Source organism: Microtus ochrogaster, chromosome 8 (genome assembly GCF_000317375.1).
Source record: "Microtus ochrogaster isolate Prairie Vole_2 chromosome 8, MicOch1.0, whole genome shotgun sequence".
NCBI classification, from domain to species: Eukaryota; Metazoa; Chordata; class Mammalia; order Rodentia; family Cricetidae; genus Microtus; species Microtus ochrogaster.
Genome location: NC_022015.1, coordinates 27,770,126 through 27,798,047, shown reverse-complemented (window position 1 = coordinate 27,798,047; position 27,922 = coordinate 27,770,126). Strand labels below are relative to the sequence as shown.

Genomic DNA, 27,922 nt, shown 5'->3' with positions numbered 1-27,922 from the left:
TCATCAGATTAACTGTGCCTCTGTCCAAGAGACTCTCAGTTGCTCTTGCTGACTGCTGGTGTTCCCAGAGAGAAGGATGAGAAGGTCACCTGAGATTCCAGCTGCTCCTCTGAGCCAGTAGCACACAATTCTGCCCTGGTTATATATGATTTCAGGGTTCTGGGATGTGCTAAAGAATATGGAGTGGAGAAAGATAACTGAGGAGCAATTCCAGTTATGCCTCTGTTGGGAGGCTATCATCTTTGCTACTAGGTGAGGTGCTCTGGTCCAGTTGCTTTCCATCCGCCATATTCTTGTAAAGAACCACTCACCCAGGCCCCAAGGAAGCCTGATAAATTCACTGGTTGCCAGGACGAACTCTGGATTGTCCCCTAATGGCCATATAACAGGTGGCTTTGCCTGTGCCTATGAATTTCAGCTAGCAATTCCACACTGAGCCCCTGTGCTTCTGAGGAGTGGGGGCAGATGATGCCTTCTCCACCTCACTCTTGCAACAGACCAGGGGGACCTATGTCACCCGGGCACTCGACAGGTGTTAAACATCGCTAAAACATTGTTCCAAATCTATTAAAATCATTGCTGATATTAATGACATTTTTTTAGTTCATTATAAACCTTACCTGATACCTATTTTCCTGTAAAGAAGCCAAGATATGAATATGGGACAATCCAACACTCCCTAATGGTCAACTATTATATTCTTGAGCCATTGGATGTCCAAGCAGCCTTGAGCAACAGCACTGCCAGTCACACAGCCAGCCAGACCACTCTCAGTGCCTGCACCAGGCTTCTTAAATGCTCCAGGATGCCTTGAGAAAACTATGCAAAGGACTGCAGCTGACTGCCTTGGCTCCTGCAGGCAGAGCCTGAGCCAGGACTGTTTGAACAGTTTGTACCAGGCTTTGTGCAATCAATCACAGCCTGGATGGGTCATTTCTACCTTGGTCAGAGTGGAAGTACATCTCCTGGTGGAAAGAGAGTAATTCTTGTGGAAAGGCTGTGATTGGTCCAAACATTCCTGTCTGGTCTATATAAGCAGGCTGTTCAGCTCACTCGGAGACAACTGAGAGACACTTCCCTGTGCTACCTGCCATGATATTGTAACATCAGATTCAAAGAAGATTTGTCTTGAGCTGCCTTTGTCTCCTTCCAGGAGTGCCCACTGAGCTGGAAACAGGAAGAAACAAGCAGCAGAAGCAACATCAGCCACATTGGCAGTGGAGTTAGCCGGCAGCTGAACAAGCACTGCCCTGGGTAAGAACATCGGTATCTGGCTGTAGCCTGCTCCAGCAGATTCAATGAAAACCCATCACAGAGAGCAACATGCACACTGCTGCCTGGTGCTCAACAGTTTAACAAGTGCCTTCCTTAGGTGACTATAAAGGTCTCTTCAGGTGACAGCTGAATCCCAGCAGCACCACTCAGAAGTCTGAGTAGGGGGTGGTTTGATTCAGTGGGTGCCATGCATACCGGATTAACCTAGTCTAGAAAAGTACACCCCCACAGCTTGACAACTGAGTTTAACAAATCAGACATAGCCCAGTCTGAAGTCAGCATCCCTTGTGCTGGGCTCCCAAACGGCCCATCTCATATTTCCTAGGCCCTAGACTCCCTTCTGCAAAAAAAATGTGCAATTACTCAACAGCTGAAAGGGTCCTCCGCCCTGGGGAGTAGTTGCAGTGTCTGGTGCCCGGTTTCTGATACCAGCTTCCAGGTTCCTGAACTCTGGGTCCTAGCTCCTCAATGCACGGAGCCTGCAACCACCACCGGATAGCCGAAGAAGCAGTGAGGCAGAGGCCAAGAAGCAGCCCTCACATACCCAGAGCTAGGCCTGGCCCACCTGCTGAAAATAAAGGCCTAGGGCCCATGCTGTCATAGGATCCTGCTCTGGAACTTGGCCCCTGAATGGACAGAGGACCTGTCCTGAGTGATCATGGCTAAGTCCGGTGTCCAGGTGGAGCATGCTGATCCAACAGTGACAGGTACCTTGTATTATTCAGGTAGTAGTTGAGGGGTTTGAGAACACCCGGCTAAGAAGGGGGAAGTAGAAACAGCAATCACAGGAGAGTGGGGAGCTAATAAAAAGCTGTATGGTGCAAAGAAGGTACTCTCTAGAAGAGAGCTATCAAGTCTTTAGAGCCAACAGTCTCAGACGCCAGAATCCAGATATCCCAAGCCTGTACAGGCACTAAAATGCTAGAAGGTGCTTCTTGCTACTGCTCTGCCTGCCTACTGCCTGCCTCGCTGCTGTCAGACAGTGAGAGACAAAGGCTGCTCAGGACCAGTGTTCCCACAGTTTCTCTCCCCACCCCCCTCCGTGCTTTCTATCAAAAACGAAAGAGCCCACAGCCAGTGGATCTATGTTACCCTGAGACAGGAGTCTTGGGGGTCTAGCAAGTTACAGTGAAAGCAGTGGGAGAAATAAACTAAGAGGTACAGTGTGACCCCCCAAAGAAAGCCCAACTGACCAAGAGTCCTGGGGTCCTAGACCTCTGCCTTGATAGAGGATCCCGGGCATTTATGCTAGAGAAATAAAAGCTTCTCCTGACACAGAAACTATCCAAGAATACTCTGAACACCTACATCTTTAAAAAGAAAAATGACCTTCAGTTGTTAAAAACCACTATACCCACATTATGGACTATTAGTCAACAACACCAGAAGGACTGAGGTGTTGTGACATCCAGCTTAGATGGATTTCAAAGGAAGTATGAGAGGTGAAGAAAAAGAAAAGCCAGTCTTGAAAGGTCACCAACTGTGCAATCCCATCTACATTCTAGTCTAATAATGAAAAGACTACAACTCTGGGGAGGAGACAGTGGGTGCCAGAAATGCAGCAAGATGAGGGGGAGGATGTGGCCATGAACACAAAAGGAGAACTCTGTTTCTTGGTGGGGATTCCAGTTATGAAAGATGTTAGCTCTGGAGGGGACTGAGCACAGAGCTCATGGAATCCATCTGCGATACTTCTTACAGTTGCAAGGAAACTTACAACTAGCTCCAAATATAAAGCTCCAGAAATGTAACAAAAACCTGCTTTCCACCCAAAACACCTGTCACCTTCGTTTTGAGTATTATAAAAAAATACTGTTTTATCTTATATAGATATACAAACATAAAACCACAGGAAACTAGAGGAAAGGTAGATTCTATACAAAGTAAGACAATATCATCATCTTTTAAAAATGAATTTGTTGTTTGCTTTAAATAGGATCTCTGCCATCTACTTCAAAAAAAAAAAAACAAAAAAAAAAAAAACCCAGGCATACAGGAAATCAACACAAGACCACAAGCCAAGACATCTCAATAGAAACAGACCAACACAGTACAGAGAAAGCAAGAATCACCAAGAATTTTCAAGAGACTGGAGACCAGAAACTTTAGTGTTTGATTCATGAAAAACAAATGAGAATCCCATGCCCACAAGGAGATCTAGCAGATCACAGGACAAAAAAAAAAAAAAAAAAAAAAAGGCAGAACTTGAGTATACATCAGAAAAAGAACATATAGATTAACACAGAGACAGAAAAGAATGGTAAACGGCAGTAAAGCAAAGGAAGACCTGGGGAGAATACATAAAACACATGCTGGGCGCATAGGAGAAGCTGAGTTTGAACCCCAGAACCCATGTAAAGCATATCTGTAACTCCAGTGCTCCAACGGCAGAATGGGAGGAAATAGGGAAATTCTCAAGAGCTTGTGCGCAGCTGGTTTAGTGTCCACGGTGATGAACAAGAGTCTCTGTCTCAAACAAGGGGAAAACAAGGTTGTCCCCTGACCTTCACACACACTTTATGGCACACATGTGCATGTGTGCACACACAGATACACACACACTTTTTAAAAAAGAAAAAAGGCCTGGATATGCGATATGATTTCAAGGTCTGTCACGTAAGCACAGGAGTCCCAGAAGAGGAAAAGAAAGAATGGGGTAAAAGCAATAACGGGTACCAGAGTTCTGAATAATAGTAGCATAGAAACAAACACACAAATGTTCACCCAACAAGCCATGAAAAACCACACTCCCTTATAAAGGTGAATATTGGCATGCTACTGAAGAATTATCTGTGCTTAGATCTTTCTAGGGAAAAGATCAAGTGAATAACCGTGCGGAGAGGCAATGACTTATTGTCCCAACCAGCAAACCTACTGCAAAGACACGCTGGCAACACTGTAAACAGATGACTACACAGGGCCTAGTAAAAAGTAGAAGACTGAAGGGGACACTGCACGCACATGTACCAGCCAACAGTAGAGAGGAAGGGGCAGTGGGAAACACCATCATGGGGGTACAGACCTGTCTTCCGAGTGCCCATTCACACGAAAGAGGGCAACAGAAAGAAAGACATTGCCCGCAGGTGGCTCCTGATGGCTACAGCCAGCCCAGCCTACGCAGCAAGCTTCGTGTTCACCGAGGGACCTTGTCTTGCACAGAATAAGGTAGGAGGGTAATAGAGCAAGAGAGCAAATACCATGCTCTGATCTCTAAATCTGCACACATCGATGCACAGACCCACACACTCATGTATATGCAACACACATACACACACGGGCAGATGTACGTGTGCGTGCGCATCATTGACATTCAGTCATCTAACATAATAAAAATGGGGCTGGGAATATGTGCATTTATTTATATTAAAATTAAGCAATGGTGTATACGTAGATGAAAAACCAGTAACAATGGTTTCATGTTAAGAAAGTCAGAGATGAAAGTAGTATGCAACTACCTGTTTATTGTCTCTGAACCTCATAATTATAACAAAAATGATAAAGAGAAAATCACTAAAAGTCAAAAGCAATATGAAATCATTCTAAATGTCAGAATGGTGACTTTCATTCATGGGAATCATTTTGTGTGCCTTAAAAGCACAGACCTCATTGGGTATGCTGACAGGATACAACAAATAAAACAAACGTGGCATGGAATGATGGGCCTGTCGTTTAGAAACGAGTGCACCTAAGACACAGATATTTTCTATAACACCTGGTACTCTCTGCAATATAAAATTCACTATGTGCAACACACATGGAACATCCTAAGGACTATGAGACACATACCATATTAATACCCTCAACTCTGGGAAACATACCACAGGCAACACTCTAGTGATTATGAGAATCATACTATACGTAATAAACTGAAGTTCGTGAGAAAATACAAACACCGTGACATTGGGAGAAACAGGCCACATAAAACTTCACCAGAAAAACAATAAGAAACACACTACATAACACCTTGACAACCGTGAGAAACACACTATATATTGCTCCCTCCTGTATTGTTTGTAGCCTATTTAGATTCCAAACTGACTTAAGAAGAGAAAGTATTCATAAATTAACATTTTTGTGGGACCAATAATGGCATGTGGTGGTGTAGTAATCCTTTATTTATGAAACAGAACCATAATATTTGTGAGTGGAAAGAAGCAATGCGGGAATGACCTTCGAAATGATGGTGAAAAATGAAGGTGGTGTAATAACCACAAGCAGCTTAGCCTGGCTGGGGGTAGCTCAGGTTAACAGTTGCTTCTAGAAGGAAGGAGGTCTTGTTTTAGTCTACCTTTCTACATGTATGAAAGTTCTGTTAGAGCTGGGCAGTAGTGGCGCACGCCTTTAATCCCAGCACTCGGGACGCAGAGGATGGTAGATCTCTGTGAGTTCAAGGCCAGCCTGGTCTACAAGAGCTAGTTCCAAGACAGGCTTCAAAGCTACAGAGAAACCTTGTCTCAAACAAACAAACAAATAAACAAACAAGCAAACAAAAACCAAACCAAAACAAAAAAAACAACAGAAAATTCTGTTAATAGAAAGCTAAATAAATAAAAACAAAATCCCATTTGAATTGACAACCCCTCACCAGGAGAAAAGACACTACCATCAGCAGAGACAGAAAATCCCAAAGATGGCACGATATCTTCAAGCAGCTATAGAAAATATGGGTATAAGACTCAGAGTCTAAATCTGAAATTAAACTGAAGAACTTTTCAACTGCCAATAAAGAGAGAATTTCAAATCGTAGGGTTCTGGTATTTCTCAAGCAGAACAGTAATGATAGCAAATGGGCAGCGAGGGCCACACCAAGGCTCGTCACCTCCTTTACACGGGGAGGGCATGAGGTGCAGGGTGGAAGTCATCTGGGAGACTGCAGGGAAGGTAGTATGGCAGTGGGCATCTTGGGGAACCTGGGGAAGCCTGCTAGAAAAGCACACAGCACAATCCCGTGAGCCAACAAGAGGGAAACCCCTGCCTTGGCTTCTGAAAGGTGGCTTGGAAGTAGGAAGCCAGCCCAGGCTCACTAGAGGCCCCTGATTTCCAATCAGTCTATTGATCAGAGTAACGTACTCAAGCCAGCTCAGAGAGCCAAGATGGTGGTCTCTTCAACACAAAGCCTCCACTCTCATTCAAGAACATCCCTAGTCCCTCAAAGCCCTCCTGCTTGTTCCCCGCAACATCATGAAAAATGCCTGGTGTCTGGCAGATGGTTTGACCTCATGTACTGGCACGCCTGTGCCAAGGGACCAATCCCTGCACTCCGCACTTTCCAGATCCGGCTGTCCACTAAGGGGACAGGGCACGCTGGAGTGGAAGCAACAGTCCCATCTGCAAGTCTAGAAAAACAGGGAGTTTCTACTCGAAGGCAGAAGCTGTGGTCATCAGCTTCCATCTTCTGCTATTACCCATAACACACGTGGATGCTCGAGGAGATCTAGAACAAAATACAGTGAGCACACAATACAACACTCCAAACTGAGCCATGCTTTCGTTAATGCAAATCCAAGCAGAATTTGAAATTAACTGCTTTCCACAGGTTTTTCAAAAGGATCTTACATTTTCTTTGGTAAAACAATAGGCTCACTTATTAGGCAAAAGTAGAGAAGAGGAATAAGGAGGCAGAGCCGGACCAGCAGGCTCTGGTTTAAACACCATAAGCCAGAGCAACGTGGTCCTAACCAGAGAATAAGAGGTTAGTTGCATCATTAAAGAGGCCCCCAAATTTCTTCTAATGTTGTTTCTTTTTTTTTTTTGTTTGTTTTTTTTTGGTTTTTCGAGACAGGGTTTCTCTGTGGCTTTGGAGCCTGTCCTGGAACTCGCTCTGTAGACCAGGCTGGTCTCGAACTCACAGAGATCCGCCTGCCTCTGCCTCCCGAGTGCTGGGATTAAAGGCGTGCGCCACCATCGCCCGGCCTAATGTTGTTTCAAAAATTGAATTGAACCAATCACTTGAGGGATTATTTCATGAAAGGTAATGTGGTAACATGGACATTATACTACAGCACCAATATCAAATTCCAGAAAAGCTAAAAATTATAATGTAGGATAAAAAATAAAATAGAGAAACCCCAATAGTATATGTAAGTAGAATAGTAAGTGCGGGTCAGAAGGATACCAACATAGTGAAATCATGCAGGCAAACACAATTTCCAGAAAGCTATATCATGCAAAATGATACACACACACACGAAAATAATAAAATATACCCACAGATATGCAAAAGTTAATGTGGGTATCACATAAAGTGCTGGTAAACTGTGTAAGGAAAAGGATAAAGGCTGGAGAGATGGCTCAGTGGTTAAGGATACCAGGTGCTCTTGCAGAGGACCCAGGTTCAATTCCTAGTATCCACATGGTGGCTCACAACCATCTGTAACTCCGGTTACAGAGTAGCCAGCATCCTTTTCTGACCTCTGCAGGCAGTGCACACATGCAGTGCACAGACATTCAAGCATACACAAAGTAAAATAAATCTCTTTTTAAAGGGGAAAAAAAGATTAAAATCAAATAAATATAGAGGGTCAAAGCAGGAGTTACACAGAGAGTGGGTAAGAACTACTTTATGCTGCAAACAATTGAAGAAACACTGTTTTAATCAAGAGGAGATAACTTTTTGATCGTCACATTAAATAAACTTTTCTTGTTTAAGACAATACTAGATTCTGGCATGCGTACAGCATGTGGGTAAAGTCCTTTTGGAAAGCAATTTGACAGTGTGTATCGAGCCCTAGTAATCCCACTTCTGGGAACGGATCCTAGGAAACAATCCAAAATATAGAAACCATACGCACGACCGCGCTCCCTACAACCGTTATCTGTACCAGATGTAACTTGAGAGCAATTAAACGCACACAGAGAGAAGATGGGCTGCCAAGTGGTCTACCCATCGGACCGACTCCTGTACAGCAGAGGGTGGAGCAGGCAGTAGGAATCTAAGATTCTATAGTGATGATGAAAAACGCTTGGTGCATGGTAAGTAAAAAGTACAGCACACTCAGGTTACACTGTGATGGTAAGAAAGCAAAATACACAGCGAAATCGACCTGCAGGAAATCATAAGAGTTGCCCGCAACACCGAAAGACCGCACATTGTCGTCACCTACGCAATCTTCAGAACAGTACAGGGTGGTGTAACTCCTTCAAAACACATGACCTACCACAAGGAAGCGGTCTTCAGTGCTACTCTACTTGTAATATGTCTCTTAAAAGTTTCTGACCTCCTTGGTGAGAAATCAAATCAGAAGAGCAAAGCAGGGCTGGGCTAGCTCCAATCAGCTGCTCTACAGGACCCCAAATCACTGCCTTGGCAGACAAGAAGCCATCAGTCCCATCCAACAGCAGCACAGAAGCCTGGCAGCCCAGCCCGCAGAGGAAAGTGAGGGTTCGTGAATGCAAACTCAAGAAATGGAATGCAGGCTGTGGTTCAGGAGATACAGGCAGGGTGCCTGGAGGTCACTTTATGGAGTTTAGCAAAGGAGGCTGTGTCCAGCACAGACGCAGAACACCTGGCTTTGCTAACCGGTCCCCAGGAATATGTTGCCCATCTGTCCTGTGATAAACTCTTGGGACGAAGGCCTGCTGTAGAGAAGGCTCTAGAAGCTGCACATGGCTTGTTCTTAGGCACCAGAGGCAAGAAGCCTAAAAGGGATCTGGGCATACCCAAGAGTTACTCTGCTTGTTGCTCTCAGATATCACCCCTCATTCACAGACTTCCTCGTCTCCCTTTTCTAAAAGTCACATCTGCCACTAAGAAGTGACAGCTGGCTGTCACCAGAACAAAGCTGGTTCTCAGGAGGAAGCTGTGGTAAAGAGACTCTGGGGCTGACTGAATGCTAGCATCTGCTGAAGAAGCAAGCATGGGAGAGCAAGGAAGGGAACTGAGCGGTGGGGGGGGGGGAGCACTTGAAGGGAAGTAGCGTAGGGTAGAAAGCAGAGGGAAACCTCTTTATGGGCTCTCACCACTTTCAACACAACCCTTGCAGAATTCTGACCACAGCTCCTTCCTAGGTAGGCTATCCATGGGGCAAAGAGGAGCAATGCTCAGGGAACAGCTCTTCTCCCTCAGGCCAGGTTCTGATGACTTGCCAAGACTAGAGTGAGGAAATCCCAGCTTCTCTCAGGCTCACAGGAAGGACTTCATCTCACCAAGGAGCAAATCGACCGAACTGGGCCTTTGGCCTCTTCCAAAGAAGAACAGCGGACAATAGCCCAGGCAGTCACTCTGATGGCCATGGATGAATTCCAGGTCCAGAAACCCTATAGGATCTCTGACCCCATGTGGAGAAGGACAGGATATGGCTGGTAAGTTTTGTAACTACAAAAACAAAGAAGTCTTTCTTGCTCAGCCTTGGTCAAATCCATTATTAGGTGAAGTTTAATATGTGTGGGAAAGGCTAGAGCTGATTAAGCCAATAAAGGCTAACTCATTTCCACAGAGGAAGATATCTCAGCCTTTCTGGAGCAGAATGAGCAGAAGAGGGTGCCTCTTTTGGAGTGGGTAGGGCTTACTTTGCTACAAAGCAAGAAGGTGGGAGTATTTTATACCAGAAGGCAGGGAAACCAAGGCAGTAGGCAGAATTAAGGATGCTTATCAACCAACAGTGTGATAGAGGTTGTGTTGTTTTTTTTTTGTTGTTGTTGTTTTTTTTTTTTTTTACCATGGATCACACACATGGTCTCAGAGGCAAAATCTGGAGGTAGCAGTCAAAGTCAGTGAGTAGAAGAAGGTGAGAAAAATTTTACATATCCTCTGGCCTTGAAGATGGAAGAGGCCATGAGCCAAGAAAAGCAGCAGCCTCTGGATACTGGAGATGCAAGAGAAGGGATCTCCCCACAGCACCCAGAATCAAATGGCACCTGAGAAAATTTGGCTTTACTCATGAGACCCCTTTGGACATTTGCTAATCAGACTGTAGAGAATGCATGTGTGCAATTTCAAGCAAGCCACCAAGATCCGGTCCTCTGTGATATGAAACGGGTTCAACAGCTTCCTTCAGGAGGAAATATCACTTCCTGGCCCATACATTATATGGGCCCATACATTCCGAGCTGGTCACTCGGGGCTCCTGTGATGTGACCCCAGTACTCCTGTCTAAGATCTCACCCAGCTGAGTCCTACACCCTCCTGCTCTGGGTTAGCAACCCATTACCTAGCAAAGTTCTATGTATCTCTGGGAGCTTGTATGTTCTGATTCCTCCAGCCATGGGAACTGTCCTATCTACTTGTGTCTCTCAAACCCCATCTTTGAATTTAGCATGCAGTCCAGTGGTACAGCATTTGTGTAGCATGCACAGGACCCTGGGGTTGATCACTAACATCACACACACATTACTCTTCCATTGAATCCCAGGTCCTGGAGCAACTCTGATATTTTTTCTGAATGCCTGTGTCAGGGGACCCTGCTTGGGAAGCTTCCACTCAGCTCTTACCCCTTCTTGCCACACAGTGTATCACCCTTGGGCTCTTACTTGTATTTCCTGAAACAGGACTTCTTCCAGAGAGAAAGAGAGATGGAGCAGGGAAGAAAGGTAGAGAGGGAGAGGGAGAGAGAAAGGGATGGGAACGTATGGCTCACACAAGGAACAGCCAACCACTGGGAAATTTGCAATGCATTCTTGAAACCAGTCCTCAAGGTCACACTGCATCTACGACCTGCAACTGGGGTAGATTCAGGCATCTTATGAGGCTGAGAAGCACATGCTTCTCTGAACCAACATCTTCCTCGTTCCAAAGTACCCTCAAGGTACCCTGTAGGTGAGAAGCTCAAGATGAGATCAAAGCCCAGCCTAGGATGGTTTTGATGCTTTCTGCTGGTCTCTGACAACCACGGGCACTCAGGGTTCCTTCCTCAGTAGTGCCTGTGAAACAGTCGATCATGGGAAGAATCTGTTGGCCTCAGATAACCACGGGCACTCAGGGTTCTCTTCCTCGGAGGTGCCTGTGAAGCAGTGGGTCATGGGATGAGAAGGAGACCAGAAAATGACGAATGGGAAAGTTTTGCCAGGATATCCATCCCATACCTATTCAGCACCTATGGCCATGGACCGCACATGGCCTTCAGCAGGGAGACTGTCTTCCCAGGTACACTGGAATGATAAGTACTTTTATGTTCCTCTAGGAAGGTCAGGAAATATCATTTACAAATTCTTCCTGCTGGGGCTCTCTACTGTCACTGTATGGGGATGCATACTAAACTTAGGATCATTTTTCTCAACAAGCCACAAAACGACTCAAGACCATGACAATTTGCTATGCCATGGCTCAACAAGCTAATCCCTCTTTCTTGCTAACTTCTTACCAATTACAACTTTGGCAGCGCATTTAGGGCTGCCAAGGCTTTGTGAATTTGCTTCTTGGAGGACATTAAATAAATTCACTTTTCAATTTAAAAATAAAATTACATCAGGAGCAAAGCCCTGGAGTCTCTATTTCTAGCCACGCTGAAAATAAAGAGGACCAGGCCCCTTTTCCCCAAATCAAATAAAGAGCCAAGGCAGTTATTGAGAACAAATACTTGCTAAATGGAAATATATTAAACGTGGCCTTACTGTAAATTCCAAAGGAACCGCTGGCTAAACTAAACAGTGTTGGCCATCGCAAACTCAAGGAAGGAAACATGGACCAGGCTGACACTTATCACCTTTGAATTTCTTTTAAACGGAAGAGCTGAAAATGTTTTGTTCTGATGAGTGTGTGTGTGTGTGTGGGGGGGGAGACCAGGATAGTTTGAGTTCTCATGCTCAAAAACATAAACCATCTCCCATCTCCTACAAGCCAGGTTTGCCCACTGGCCTAGCCCATCAACCACACTTGGCTGGCTGGCAGCAAACCCCAAGGTTCTACGTGAATCTTCCACACCAGCATTGGGATTACAAGCTTGCTCTGTCACACTGGTCATGTTTACCTGGGTTCTGGGGGACTAAATCCGCCTAACTGACTGAGCTTTCTCTTCTGCCTGTGAACTAGTCTTGGTTTGCTTCACTTTAGAGTCACATAAAGAGATGGGAGAGGGAGAGCTGCCTCTGAAGGCTAAGGCATCACTGGGCAACTGGCAAACTGGAAGGATAGAGCTGAGCTATCTCCACCGCACAGCACGCCTTACCTGCACAACTCTCTGAGCACTCTACACCCTGAACTTTCTCCTGTCAAAGTTGCCTACAGGAGCCTGAGTGTCTGTGAGAACAACTGGCTTGTCTCCCACTTTGTCCCCCAGGAGCTCACGGATGGGTGAATTCCCATCATTCCACCTTCAATTTTCCAAGAGTCCGGAGTTGTCTCAATGCAAGGTGATAAGGACAGGAGAGCTGGATGCGTGAAACATAAAATATTTTTGTCTAACTTGAAAAGAAAATCTTTACAGGAAAAGGAAAGATATTCACTACCAGCATATTTTACTCAAAGAACAAAAGAACAAAGGTTTCTCTCCTTAAAAAAAAAAGTATATGAAATAAATTTCCAAAACCACAGAAATTTTCTTAAAAAAAATGAATGTGTGGTATTTGATGCAATGCTAAGGTCACTTTCTTACAACTCTGCTCTAAGGAGATATTGGGGGGAAAGCCACTGCTGTGGGCGAATGAGAAATGAAGGAAGGAAGCAAATATTGCCTTTGCGTGCGATAATCCTTTATAAATTGCCGGGCACGTCCGTTCCTCCTGAGCCACGAGCAGGAGGAGGGCTGCAGCATCCTCTCACCACTGCAGTCTGGCAGGAGCTGGGCTGGGAGCCTGCCTCCTGTGCCCCATCCAAAGCGCATTGAGCAAGGTGAGCATGGGCACAGGCAGTGGTGAGCACCAGCAGAATTCTCAGATGCATGCCCGGATATTTGCTCAGCTGGCAGAGGAGAGGAACACAATGCTTGTCTGTATGACTACATGGCCTGATGATCTCAGGTCTTGACCTTTGTCCTCCACATGGCACAAAAATATGGCAAAGAAGATATAATGGAGTGGGGGGGAGGAAATGAACATTTACTGGGGATTTTTTTAAAAAGGAGGGAGTGTGCTGTGGAGTCAGGCAAACACGGTTCCAGACTGACTGATTAGCCAGGAGACCTTGCTGTACTCAGAAGAGATTATCAAGGTCAGCTCCATCACCTCTGAAATAAGGACCACATGACCTGACCTCTGTGGCTATCAAGAGGATTTTTAAAACATAGTGCAAAGCGTGAAGTACAGACTAAAAGCTCAATAAATGTTAAATGCTCTGTTATAACTTTCATTATCTTTGATGACAGTCCACAGATATCTCATGTGGTGTTCTCAAACACCATAAATATGACTTATTGTAGGAAAACATGCAGTTAGATTCATACCTGTACACAGAAAACAAGATGCTGGAAAATTATCAACTATAAAGCCAGAAGGACAGTGTCAACTCACCAAGTATTTCCACCTGGCATGTTCGGGGCACCTCTATCAGCTACAGGAGACACAGTGGCTACAAGAGGCTATGTGCACTCAGGTGGGTCGATGCCTGAACACTGTCACTGATCCTGTTTGGCACTCAGGAAACTCTACATGGTAAACAATGCTCAGAGCATCCAGGAGTTTGCCAAAATAGATGATTACACATGGACCACAAAGAACCTACCTTGTAGAAGGCGAACAAAATATCCTGCCCTCCCCACCACCTAATCCCCTCCCCTGCTAGGCAGGAAAAGTACTTTACCTTGTCAGGGAGCACTCACGCTTAGGGCCCTGGGAGTAGGAAAGTCTAGAAACTTGTGTAGTTATGTTGGCTGCTTCTATGAGTTTCTGAATTTAGTTATCCAGTGTTCCCCCACCTTTGCTTAATTCCCTTGGACTAGGCAGGAGATGTCAGGTGGAAACAGAGGACTAAACTTCTGGACCATTGAACTCAACACCTGCTTCCTTGATATTTTCCTACATCTTTCAAAAACATATTAAGATTTATTTCTGTTATTATGTGTATGATCACGTGTCCACCTGGAGGTATGTGTATGTAAGTGAGATATTGTCAGAGGCTAGAGGCCTCAGATCCATTCCCTGGTGCCGGTTACAGATGGTTGTGAGGTGCTCAAGTGAGTGGAGGGAATGGGACCCAGGTCTTCTGCAACAGCAGCATATGAGCGTACCTGCTGAGCCATTTCTCTAACTCCATTTTCTTGTATCTTAAAGGAAAAGTCAAAACCTTGCTCTCATTTTCTTGAGGCCCTAGAAGCTCAGTTATCACCTTTCAAGGGCTCATGAGTAACAGCAAACCTAGCAGCGGGAGAACTGCAGGCCCTTACTCATTTGAACATATGATGGTCTACTAGGGCAAGGCAAACCCATGGCATTTAGGTCTCCTCCTCCTAAAAAGGAAGTGAATAAATTTAGGGACACCTACATGCAAAATTGCTTACACTCAGCACTAACCAACAAGGTGCTGTCCTCATTTCATTTCTGTTGCTTTGACAAAACACCCTGGTAAAAAAGCAACTCAGGCGAAAAGGTTTATTGGGCTTACAGTGCCAGGTTATAGTCTATCTTTGGGGGAGAAATCAAGGCAGAAACGTCAAACAGCTAGTCACATCATGTATACAGTCAAGAGCAGAGAGAAAAATGTACACACGTATGCTCTTTTATTTGTGCTGAGTTCAATTTCTCTACTCTTACACAGTGCAGAACCACCTGCTTAGGGAATGGTGCCGCCCACAGTGGGCTGGTCCCTATATCAATGAACTTAATCAAGATACCCCCCTCCCCCCCGCAAACACACAGGATAATCCAATGTAGACAACCCCTCAGGAAGATTCTTCCCCCAGGTAATTCTAGGTTATGTAAAAATTGACGTTATCTATCATAAATACTAATTGTATTTTAACAAGACACTTCCTTTTAACCTGTATGATATTAAAATCATAGGGTTCAATAAACTAGCTGGGTGACAAGAACATGAAACGCCATAGGCAGAACAAAGCATACAGATACTATATATGCACACTTTGTTACCTGATTCATGCAATTAAGTCTGTTATAAGTTTGGTATTTATAGCAATATTATGTAGGATACAAGTAGGGAACTGGCAAAAATCTACATGGGGCTCAAAGTCCTTCGCCAGTTGCTTTCAGTTCTAATTTGGCTTTTATGGCATAAGAGTTGGCTTCCTGGGGCGTACCCAATTCCAGGAAGGCACTGTGAGCTGTGCGCCAGTACAGAAATACTAAGATTAACAAACCAACAAGGAAGCAACCTGATTTATCAATGGCCTTTGGGAAGTGGGTGCACATTTACATATGGTGAGGGTCATAACAAAGCCTACCTCAGTTGTATATTTTTATTATTATTATTACTATTTATTTGCAATGCTGAGGGTTGAACATAGAGTCCCATACATGTTAGAGGAACACTCTACCATTCTGCTATGCCCCCAGTCCTATATGTATTACAGTTCTTAAAGCTCAACCATCTCAACAACATTCTCATTAACAACTGAAAACATATAGGGTTGTATTGGATGACACAATTCCACAATATCATAAGTAAAGAAAGTTTACCAAAGGCTGGTGCTCCAAATCTGTCTCTAGACTGTGATCCTTTTCACAGGGAAACTGTGTGTCTTGTGAGCTGGGCTCCCCACACAGAGACAGCTGAGATGGGAGCCTCTTAGTCATGGCTGCTGGAGCTGGCACTAATAGTGATCAAGTCTAATCAGTACCATGCATCTAGTTCGCTGGATTCCCCAGCACAGACTGTGCTAATCAGCTGCTCGCGAGCTCTAGGGATATACATCTTATGTCCCTGTGGAACGAGCAAGGTGAAGTCAGCCATAGGGAACGGTCTATAAAACTCACTGTCATGTGATTTCTACATCTGCTTCCAGCACTCTGCAGTAGAGAAGCTGGGAATGCAACGGCCTCCACCAAAGAGTGATTGTGCTAATCAAAGTTTCATTCCACTGCCTCTGAGACTGCTCAGCCCAGGTGAAGAAGGTCTGAGAAAACACATGTATTATATACCTCTGAACAAATGGAAAAGGGACCAAGAGTTGTGAGTCACCTCCCTGAAGCACACCAGAGCTGGGTCCCGGGATATCCATGAGCCACGGAGCATCCAGAGTCACTACTTAGCCGACTTGAGAACAAGAGGAATGGGAGCCAAGGAAAGAAACAGGAGGCAGCGTCTCCCAGGAATTTCAAAGTGGGGCAGAGGAAGAATGGCAGGGCCGGTCTGGGAAGACAGCTGAGCATCATGGAACTGGCTTTGAGAACGGGAAAACTAGCAACAGAATGTTTAAAAGCAGCCCTATTCTTCAAAGGGGGCACAGTAAGGGAAGCCATAGGGCATCAGGCACAGGTCACCTCTTTGGGGAACCCTGGTTCCTGCATCCCATCCCAGTCCCAAGGCCAGGCTGCCATATACACCTGCAGAGGAGCAGTCAGAGAGGGCTATTTTGGGGGAGCAGTGGGTTTTGATGCCTAATAGGGTTTGTTGAAGCTTAAAAGACAAAATCCATCTAGAAATGTTCATGGGAGGGTGACTTAGTAGCATTATTTAAAGTGATATATCTTTTCAGACTCCTGTACTCATGGGTCTCTTCCAGACATTATGCAATACATCATGCGTCTCAGGGCGACACACGGGGCCATCCATGGTGAGGGTCACATGGTACCACATACAAATAGACGGACCCAAATCCCTAATTACTTCCTTGACCCCCTACTGCTGATAACCAAGCATCAGTCTTGAGAAACAGAAGCCACACAAAGTTTTTCAACATTTGCATACATGTTGATTCTCTCCCCAAGTAGCTCAATAAATCAACTGTCTTCCCATCAAGGCCAGCTCTTTGTTTCTGTTGCCATCTAAACTTTCACCAACTCCACCCTCTGCATCACATTTTCCTTTCTCCAGAATACTCTCAATCCACCCAGCACCAATACCAAAGTACAAGAAATACAGGAAAACCACCTTAAAGCTACAGAGAAACCCCATCTCAACAAAACAAAACAAACAAACAAGAAAAACTACCTTAGTATTGTAGGTCTCCAAATACACTCTTTCTATGAACTAAACACCATGAAACCCAGCTAGGGCTGCCCAAGGTCAGTGCATGCACCTACTAACTCCACAGGGACCAACACCCTTGACATCAGCAGTGACTTCCACTGTGGTCACTTCCTGAGGTCACATCTCTATTAATTTGCACACTGTCTCTTAGGAGATCAACACTGTTTTCTCTCGTCTGGCTTTCCTGCCGAGTGCCAACTTGGTAGCTGAGCCCTTCTACTGATGGTCTCCTTACAATGTACAGGCCATGCATCCCTTACCACGGGTGGACATCAGTTCTTGGGGGAGAAGCAAAAGGATTACAGACGCGATCCTGCTGTGGCCTTCCACAGCCCACTCTACACATCTTCGTTGTTTCTCAGTTTTTAATTTTCTTCATAATTAAGTGTAAACTGAGTGTAATTCCTCTCTGTAGGAGGGTGATAGTGGGGGGAATGGTGAAGAATCCCTGAGCAAAGATGGGAAGCAGTGCTTGTGAATACCCCTGCCCTGTTAATCTGCATCTCCACTACACTGAAAGATCTGCTAATCACCCTTGGTTACACTCGACAATAAAATGCCTTTTTACTCCTTGTAGCCAGGTCATAACAGGTTCATTTGGTCCTGCCTGGAAAATACTCCAAATGTCCCATTTTCTCCTCCCTGAATGATCACCACCTCGGTCTAGGATGAAACCATCTGTGATCTAGATTATTCCAGATGTCCAGGTTAGCTCTCCAGCCTGTACACCTGCCTATGCTCCTTGCTTTGATGTGCAGCTTCTAGGAGGCCTAACTTTAAGATCCCTTTTGTGTTCTAAAGTCTGGATTTCCAAACCCTGGAACTATGGTCAGAGGATCCTTCCTCTTGCCCCAAGTGACTACCTCCAGCTCCTGCACCTAGGAGTCACAGGTTCCCACAGACATCTGTGTAGATGTGGTTTTTTAAGCTGTAAAACCACTCCAAATCCATCCTGGAGGCAGAATATTCGTGAGAAATAGAGCAACCCCTTTTGAGATGATTTCCAGCAGGTTTCAACCAGCATCACAACACCAGGAAGGAGTCCCAGACTCTGTGACTTATGAGAAAATGACATTTGCCTGTAAGAGCACCTCATAAAAGATCAACACTCTATGCTCTCTGAATCCATCTTATGTCGTAGGTTTAACAGCAAAGGCAATGACACCTACTCATTTTTCAGTTTGCCCCTAATCCTCCAAATCAATCACCTGCAGGTTAGTAGCCGATTAGAGCCCCCTTCCTCCCAGTGGTCACTAGCTTTAGTTACCCGTAGAATTCAGTCTGAAGAAGTGAAGCAGACTCCCAATCCTTTAGTCCCAGGGACACTGGGGAGAGTGGCTAGGAGCCAGCTGTGGGGTAGCAAGGGGTGTGCTTGGGGTTTTATAGAGGAGGAGTTAAAACTGCCACCCACTGTTGCTGGCAGCCTGGCATTCTTCAGGGCAAAGGGAGATGCTTATCGAGGGTGTAAAGGCCAAATGACCTAACGTAAAGCAAACGCAAAGTGGACACTTACAGTTCAGCCACCACCAAAGGATCCCAGGCTTACAAAACACTTGTCATCTCTCCAAACCTCACAGCCCTCCTGAAAGCCTCGGAAGTGCAGACAGCATTTAAGGTGGCAATGTCATGAGACGCTTTCCCTCCAGAGAATCATGGGCACAGGAATGCTATGAGCTTCATGATGGAAAAATAAAGGGCTCTCTGACCGACCTTTACCTATGCGTTCTGGCCAGCCGCTCCTGTAGGCATCAATGCTAGGAGCACAGTTTCCTTCTTCCTATGAAAAACACCGGGGCAAGTGAGCCAGGCATGGAGAGGCTTCCTTCCCCTAATGGGGAGGGTGAGTATTTATTTATATACATAAATACAAAAAGCCAACACCATCCCACTCTTCCCAAGAGCCTGTGCACCTCACAGCACAGAGCCGGCCGTCCTGGGTCTACAGTATGAGAAGAGCGTGCTGCCGCCCCACTCAAAAACAGCGAGGAAAGAAGAGCCTGTGGTGTGGGTTTTTGTTTTGGACCATTAGAATCCACTGAACTGAAAAGATCAAGCTGTCAGAGTTCATTTTCTTTCTAAATCAACCAAACTGTAGAATAACACAAAATATTTCACTTTACAACATAATTTGTATCTTCAATTTACTCGCAGCTCTGGGAATTTGACAGGTACAATATTAAGTAAAACCCCTTCTCTGAAGTCGTATTGGAAAGGTTAAGCATGAAGCAGCCAGCTCTGGCAGCCAGCAGCTCCCTGCAGCTCATGGGCCCTGCAGCAATGATGCTGCTCCCAGTCAGCTTTACGGACTCAGATCTGCAAGCAGATGTTGTGGGTAAACTTGGGACAACTTTCCCTTAAAGAAATTCACTAATTACTAGATTGTCAGGAACATAAGAGGGAGTGTCTTTACTCATTGCATATTGGCATCTAAAATAATTTGTGGCCTCAAATATAAAAAGAGTATGTACACCTCATTCCTGTACAGAAGGTTTCATGGGCTGATCAGTTGACTCCTTGATATTTCCCAGGAGCTGCAGATGTAACTGAGTTGGCAGAGAGCTTGCTTCCCAGGTGCAAAGCCCCGAGTTCAAGCCTCAGCACAGCATAAAGCAGGAGTGGCGGCGCTTGCCTATAAATCCAGCACTTGGGAAGTAGAGGTTCAGAAGTTCAAGGTCATCCTCAGCTACACCAGGAGGATTTCTACAGACATTCATTATTTTAGGTTGTCAGTCATATTACCTGCTATGGGGCAGGCAAGAGACCCTGTAGCCTCTCAGGTTGTATGGAGAGATGCCACCCACCCACAGTTGTTTCAGAGTTTCCAATAACACAGTGAATGCCCTGTGACAGGGGCTCATGTGAGAAACACACAGACAGAGGACATGGCCGCCCTGTTCACATTCCGATTCTCTGAAGGAATTACAGTGAGCACTGTTATAATTTCATCACAGATTTGGGTATGCATCCCATGTTTCAAATTTTAAAATTTGAGAACATAGCGTCAGGTTGGACTAAAGTGGGAGACAATATATTATTCAACTTCATTTTCAATCTTGTGACCAGCAGACATAACTATGAACTTTCACGATTACTATTTAAGATAAGCTCACTGTATAAATAGCATCTCTGCATTGGAGAAATGTGAAGTCTCATCACCTGGACAGTCACCAGAGGTGACTCCATTCAGTGTCTTTCTGCAAGTTTCCAAGACAAATTTTAAATGTCAACCAACAGAAACATTACGAGAGAAAATCTGCAGTTACCGAGCTGAGAAAAGTGTCTGCAGCACACACACTCGTACAAGGCTCTTGCCTAGAACCTGTGTGTGTGTGTGAGGAAAGAGCTGTTAGCATAAGAAAGTACGCAAGCCTGGAGAGAAAAGAACAATAGCAATAATAAGAATACTCTTTCTATAAATACATAGAGCTGTGCTCAAAGTTTGCTATCAAAGGAAGGCAAGTTCAAAACTGTGATGCTATAGACAACCAGATTGGTTAAGAAAGAAAACAAACTATTACTGAGCATATGTGGCAACAGAGATACAGCGCTGTATGTGCATTATGTGTGTGTGTGTGTGTGTTTGTGTACACATGCACCAACCCTTCTCTGAAGTCTTGCTGGAAAGGATATAGCAGTATCTATGGAAGGTGAAGTGGTACAGACCTTATGACTATAATCAACATGCATCTGTTAGATGGGAGGGAAGAAAGGAAGGTAAATGGAGGAAGAAGGGAGGAGAAGGAAGGGAAGGAAACAAAGAAGGAAGGAGGGAAAGGTAGATGAAAGGAAGGTAGAAAGGAAGAATGGAAGGGTGTCAATGCCCTTTCAGTGGCTCTTCCTAAGGAGCTGTGAGGGCAGTTGAGGCCGCTGGAAGCCAGACTGCGTTTCAGTCTGTTCTGCTGCTCACTGTTCTGGCTGCTCACACCGATGTAACCTGCCACATCTTAGCGCCTCATCTGAAGTCAGAGTGGTGTCATCCTCGGAGTCTGCAGCTCTCACACATTACAACACTGAGACAGGGCCACAGTTTCATAGACCATGCTTGGTAACGAAGGGCAACTGCACAGGTCCCTGAGCTTCCCATGTCCCATCCATCCACACAGAGCTACCTCCATGAAGAGAGCCAACAACACTGGCTGGCTTAATGACAAATCAAGCAGATCTGCAAATCGAATGCATTCAAATATCATAAGAAATTAATGGATTTATGAAAACAAAAGAGTTTCATTCTTCATAACACGCCTTTGATGCATACAGGAAATATTTATCTCCATGGAGAACTGATGTTTTTAATGAACAATACCTGTGACCAATTTCTTAGATATGGAAGATCAAAGACATGATATTATCCCCACATTCATGAAAATGGCCATGACCATAGTTCCTGTGGTCACTGTGGGTTGGGCTTCAGTGACACGCTCTGCTCGCTTTAGCCCATTCATCCTCATGTTACTACTTGCATTTTTGTTCCAGCCTAGGGTAAATTTTCCAGACTCATCAGAGTTGACCAATGGAGGAGCGTGGACTTGACAAGGTACTCTAGCTTCCTTTCCAGTGGTCAAAAGCAACTTAGGGGAAGAAAGGATTCATTTCAGAGAGCTGTCCATCGCTGCGGGAAGTTAAGGCAGGGACTAGAGGCAGGAACAGAAGCAGAAATCAAGACATGGCTTGCCAGAGCTCTCTCAGGCCCATGTTCAGCCACCTTTCTTACACAGTCCAGGCTGAATTGCATAGAGAAGGCTCTACTTAAGAGTGGCTGCCTTCCACATCAGTCATCAGTCAACTTATTATCTTACTGCTGTAATAAAACACAATGACCAAAGCAACTTATAAAAGCCATTGCTGTTATTGCGTGGGTCTGGAACATCCCTGTACTCCTCTCAGTAGATGCCAGTAGCCCTCTCCCCGATACATCTATCAGTCTAAGTATGTCTGGACATGGCCCCTTGTCCTCTGGGGGTGGCGGAATCTCTATTTGTTTGGCAACTAAAAGGACAGACACCTAATGTACTGCCAGGTAACCGTGGAAGTTTGTGGCTTTGGTTTTAAGTTTTTTTGGTGGTTTGTTTGCTTGCTTGCTTGCTTTGGACAAGGTCTCACTAGAGAGTTCACACTACCTCTCATCTACTATAGAGCCTGGGCTGACCTCAAACTCAGATCTTTCTGCCTCTGCCATAATGAATGCTGGATTACTGAGCTCTCTCACCAGGTCATTCTTAATCCTGAGCCAGCTTCAGAGACCCTTCAATGGCATAGATTTTTCTAGGTTCCAGGAATGTAATAAATGAGAATTTAGGACCGATCTAGCCTGAGAGGAGTTTGGGGGATCTTCAGATGGTTCACTCCACTTTGTTTGGCTCCTAGAGATGCTTCATGCCCAGGGTAGAGAGGATACTTGTCTTCTGTCCTCATGAAGTTCAGTGCATCCTCCACTGCCAAGTGCCAACGGGACAGAGACAGACAGCAACCCGGAGGTCACAACTTGGTGTGGAAGGGTACACAGCCTGGGAATTCTCCAGCACATTCTACCTTCTCAAACTCCCTCTGAAGTAAGCGTCCCTAAGTAGGAGTTCTGAGAGCCCTTAATCACTGCCAGCCCTTAAAGAGCGGGTTGATTTTTCATCTTGGAATTAAACAGAGAGGCAATTTGCATCAACCTCACTGGTAGAAAATATCTATGCTATATGCAATAAATTAGTTATAAGCAGTCAGGTAAAAATCAGAAAATGGTTGTTTCAATTACGCAAAGAGCAAAATAATTAAAAATAGTCAAAAGAACACAAGAGGAAGGAAATTCCAAGAGGTAGAAGTGGGTGACCTGAGAGCTCCCCACAATCGGGGGAAGCTGGCTGTGCTACACCGTCGTCCACACCACACACAGGTCCAAAAGCTGTTGAGGGAGAATAGCTCACGCCTTCGTCCTCTACTCCCACCAGCTTCTGAGGAAAATGACTGGAAAGTCTGATGGGTTGGTACACGCTCTCCGAATGTGTCAGTCTGAGCCCCATTCCTGGGCCCAAAGCTGTACGTCTGGAAATCCTAGCACACTAGAATTGATCCATCTCAAAGGACAGCTCTGTGAGTTAGCCAGGGAAATGAGCTAGGAAACTGGGGACCCCTAGAGGAGAGTATGTGGTCTCAGCTGGAGCATATCTCAGGCTGAGCCAGTTTCCTTGGAGAGGGTGAAGGTTCCAGAACACAGAGCATGAGCCAAGGTCACAGGGAACACACAGGGACAAACCTTTCTTGCAGAATGTTTGTGACGCTGAGTTCCACAGTTTCTTCCTTCCTTGAAAGCCAGTCCCTAGCTTGCTATGCTGCTATGGTGTAGATGCCAATTTGAAAAGAGGAAAACGTAACTCTTAAGTGAGCTCAAAACTAATAGGCTGCCAGGAATGCAAAGCCAGGCTATAGCCAGGCAATTGGCTTAAATGTTAGATTAAATAAATACAAAGTAACAAGATAACTAAAACCATAGGCTTCAAAGAAAGAAGGAAGGAATGTCAAGCTTGAACTCCAGAGTTGCTGGAGCCTGGAATGCTGTAACCAGGCTCTCAAGGTGCACAAAGTCGGCCAGCTGGGTCTTTCTGATTCCCCTGTTTCTGATGCTAGGGCTGAGAACAGAACCCTTGAGGCAGGTCTCCATTGTTCAGGTACCCCACCTTGCCTTCTAACTTCCTAAGCCCTCAGTACAATAAAGCCAGCAACTACAGTCCCTCTAAGTAAGGAAACCAGTGGCAATATACTTCTGGACAGCCAGTGCTATGAATTTGCTTTCTGAGCACTGACATGATGTATTCTACAAAACCCAGCATTCCTAAGGTGGAATCCGTTCCTAAGGTTTAGGGCCCTTTCCTGTCCTGAGCACATGCCAGATTAACACTGGCAGAAAGATCAGCAAGCATGCCAGCTGGATGCCAACAAATCTAACGGGTTTTACCGAGGAGTGGGAAAATGTTATTTAAAAAGGAGAGAAATTATCACATGGAAAATGTAGGCATGGGCATCTTCCTTCATGAAATGTGATTGTGTTGATTTGCAGTGTCCATATTCAGTAGCTGAGTACATCATGGTCAACTGTTGTCTGAATCAGCAGGGTAAGATGGAGTGTAGCAAAATTAACAAAAACCAGACAGAAATTGGGGTTTAACCTGAAGATCAGAAAAGCAAAACATCCAGCCACTGGCTCCTTCCTCTACCTTATTCTGAAATGGCGATCCTGCCTCCAGGAATCTCAGAATGAGACTGTGTGTGAGAGCTGTCTCCTCCTGTCTTATATATTCCTCTCTAGTGCTGGGATTAAGAGCATGCACCACTACTGCCCAGTTTCTATGGCAAACTCGTGTGGCTACTGGGATTAAAGGTGTCCCTCACCATTGCCTGGTCTGTAAGGTTGATCAGTGCAGCTGTTTTCCTCTCTGAACTTCAGGCAAGCTTTATTTATTAAAATACAAATGAAGTGTCACTACAATGGAAGATGAGGAGCGGGGGGAAATGGAAGAGGAAGAAAAGCAGGAGGAGGTCACATAAAATGGCTAGGCTGCAGTCACCCAGCGATAAGGAAAGGAGCATGCTATCCTGAAGAGCAGACTACAAACATACCCTGGACTGGGCTGATCAGTTGCCACAAGGCCACGCTGGAGAAGACCATGACTAACACGTACATGAACTCAACAACAACATATCCTTACAAACTGTAATTAGAGGTGAAATTTCAGAGTCTGAAGTATCAAATGCAAGATCTGTTGGTTGGAGATGCAGTGGACCCAACAATATATTTTGTTGATGACTTCTGGTCCTCAAATGCTCAAACATCAAGCAATGAAATGAAGGATGTCAGCAAATTCTACTACATTTGGGGCTAGGGAGAGAATTGAGTCAGTAAAGTGTCTGTTTTGCAAGCTTGAAGACCTGGGTTTGTATCCTCAAAACTCAAAAAGGAAGATTCGACATAATGGCACATAATTGAAATCCCAGCACTGGGGAGGCAGACAGGCAGATGTCTGCACCTTACTGACTTAAGGGATGAGTTCCAGGCCATAAACAATTCTATCCCAAAAATCAAGGTGCATGGCACCTGACAAATGACACCTAAGATGTCCCTTGGTCTCCACATGCATCTGTATAGATGCAAGTGCACACAAATACAAAACTTTTACTACACTTGTTTTTTTTTTTTTTTTTTTTCGAGACAGGGTTTCTCTGTAGCTTTGGAGCCTGTCCTGGAACTAGCTCTGTAGACCAGGTTGGTCTCGAACTCACAGAGATCTGCCTGCCTCTGCCTCCCGAGTGCTGGGATTAAAGGCGTGTGCCACCATCGCCCAGCCAAAATGTGTAGTCCAGGCTGGCCTCGAACTCCAGATCCACCTGCCTCTGCCTCCTTCAGCAAATCCTACCAGTCTGCGCCACCAGAACCGGCTTTACTACACTTGTTAAGCTCGTCTTTCCAACAGGTTCAGTTACAACCAACCCTTGTTCGGGCCACTGTACTGAATGGTAACACCTCTCACACACACAATGAAAGAACCATCTATTCATATCTGGGGGAGGCATTATAAGTCCCCAACAGATGCTTTTTTCCCCCTCTGCTCTTTCTTGCTTGGCATCTCACAGTTAAAGATCCTCATGATGAACAGTCAGTCTTCTCTGGTGAGTGACTAGGACCCTTCCCACCATATAGTGAGAAACCTGCAAACACGGTCTCTTCTTCCATGACTTATTTCAGTTGTGGACTACTAGAAAGTTCCAAGCCCTCTCCATGATTTTACATGCATGGATTTTCAAAGTCCTCAAGGCAAAAGTGCAGGATATAAATCAGAGTTTATAAATGGAGTCTCCTTTAGGTCCCAACTCAGCCTGGAAGGGGACCAGTCAGCCGCAAACGCAGAATCTACACTGACATGACGGGATACTTGAAAACTGGTGACAATCATAGTTGTCAACAGCAATGGTTCTGAGCAAGGGAAAATGTTGATTTCACTTATTTTCCTCCTGAGAGATGAGGGCCAGCTCCTAGCAGGGTCTATGGGGGAATTTCAATGGGAGTGGTTTACATTTTAAAAATTCTAATGCAAGTGTCAATCAGCATCAAGGAAGGCAGAAACTGCTACCTTCTCTGCAGTAAGTATGAACAGAAGCTGAATTCTAAGGAGCTGTAAAGTCATCCCTAGTAGTGTCCCTTTTCTCACCTGCTGTATGAGGACAGAATGCTGCCTCATGGGCCAAATGAAAGCAGTCCACAGCACACATTTCTCTAAGGAGAAGAAGAATTGTATCCCATCTGACAGACTTTTAATTCTTACTAGGCCCCACCCATGGCAAAAATTCTAGTGTACCTAATGGTGAGCCCAAGTCCAGGAGCAGTGGAGACAAGGCAAGTGGCCACATTCTCATCCACACCTAACATGTCCATGATACATCTGCTGGGCCATATGGACTCCAAGAACCAGTCAAGCAGAGACAGCCATGTTGGAGCCCGGGCAGCAGCAATGCTCAGCAGTCAAAGGGAATGGGTTAGGCTTCCAGTCATCTTGGAGGCTTCCAAGGAGGGAGCATCCACACTGCCCTGGATAGACTTTGTAGCACTTCTAGAAGTCAGCGCAAAAACACACTGATTGCTTCTGAACTGTACTTACCTTAAATGTCATCTTGCCAGTTGGCACCCTCATACCCAAGCTCAGACCCATAATGTCAGGCCATTATTGGCCCATCAGTATCTTCACATGGTAACCAGTCAATGGCTGGCCTTGGGATCTTCACTCAGTCCCAGGATGCTTGATTTATAAGCCATTGCACCACATCAAATGGGTGCTGTCTTTAATTTCCATTTTACGAGCCCTGAGTGCCAAGGAGCAGTTTGTTCACAGACAGAGCCAAATGAGCACACGGATATTTAAGAGACCAGAGAGGCTGATTTGGTCGATTTCTAAGCTGTGGGTGGTAAAACTGAATGTCCAGCTGTGCCATTAAAACTTAAATACAGACTTGGAAGCTTCTGGAAACCACAGCTTATCATGTCAAGGGAAGGAGGGCTACAGTGCATGGCAGGGGGAGTGACACCAGCAAATCTGGCAATGTGGACATAATGAACTACAGACAGACAGACAGACAGACAGACAGCCCCAGATAGGAAACAATGGAGAAACCACATGTGAATTTAGAGTTGCCATGGAGACAAACCTCTGGACTAATCTCAGAGGCACTTTCTAGATTGGAACAATTAAGGAAGGACGATCCACCATGGATATCAGTCACTGGGCTGGGGACCCAGACTCAAGGGAAAGGAGCTGAGCACCCACGTTTATCCTGCTCTGCTTCTTGGTTATGCATACAGTGTGACCCGCTGCCTCCCTGACATGGCTTCTGCTGCCATGGCTACCCTACAGGATGGACTGAACCTTTAAACCAGAACAAACCCTTCCTCCTTTCCACGGCTCTTGTCAGGGATTTTCTCACCTCAGCAAGAACAAATGGCCACACCATATTATGCGTCCTCTGCATAGTTTTTACAGGGATACTGCTTCAGTCTGTCAGATTTGTCCTTGGAGAAACTCACAGCTGATGTGGGAATGATTTCTTATTAATAAAGAAACTGCCTAGGCCCATTTCATAGGCCAACCCTTAGGTAGGCGG

The 27,922-nt window shown here is 45.3% G+C and overlaps 1 protein-coding gene across 2 annotated transcripts in view; it reads right to left on the bottom strand.

Annotated features, from left to right (window-relative positions):
* Positions 1-27,922, bottom strand: part of Dock1 (dedicator of cytokinesis 1) — a 503,376-nt gene that overhangs the window by 147,057 nt on the left and 328,397 nt on the right. The window lies entirely within an intron of this gene.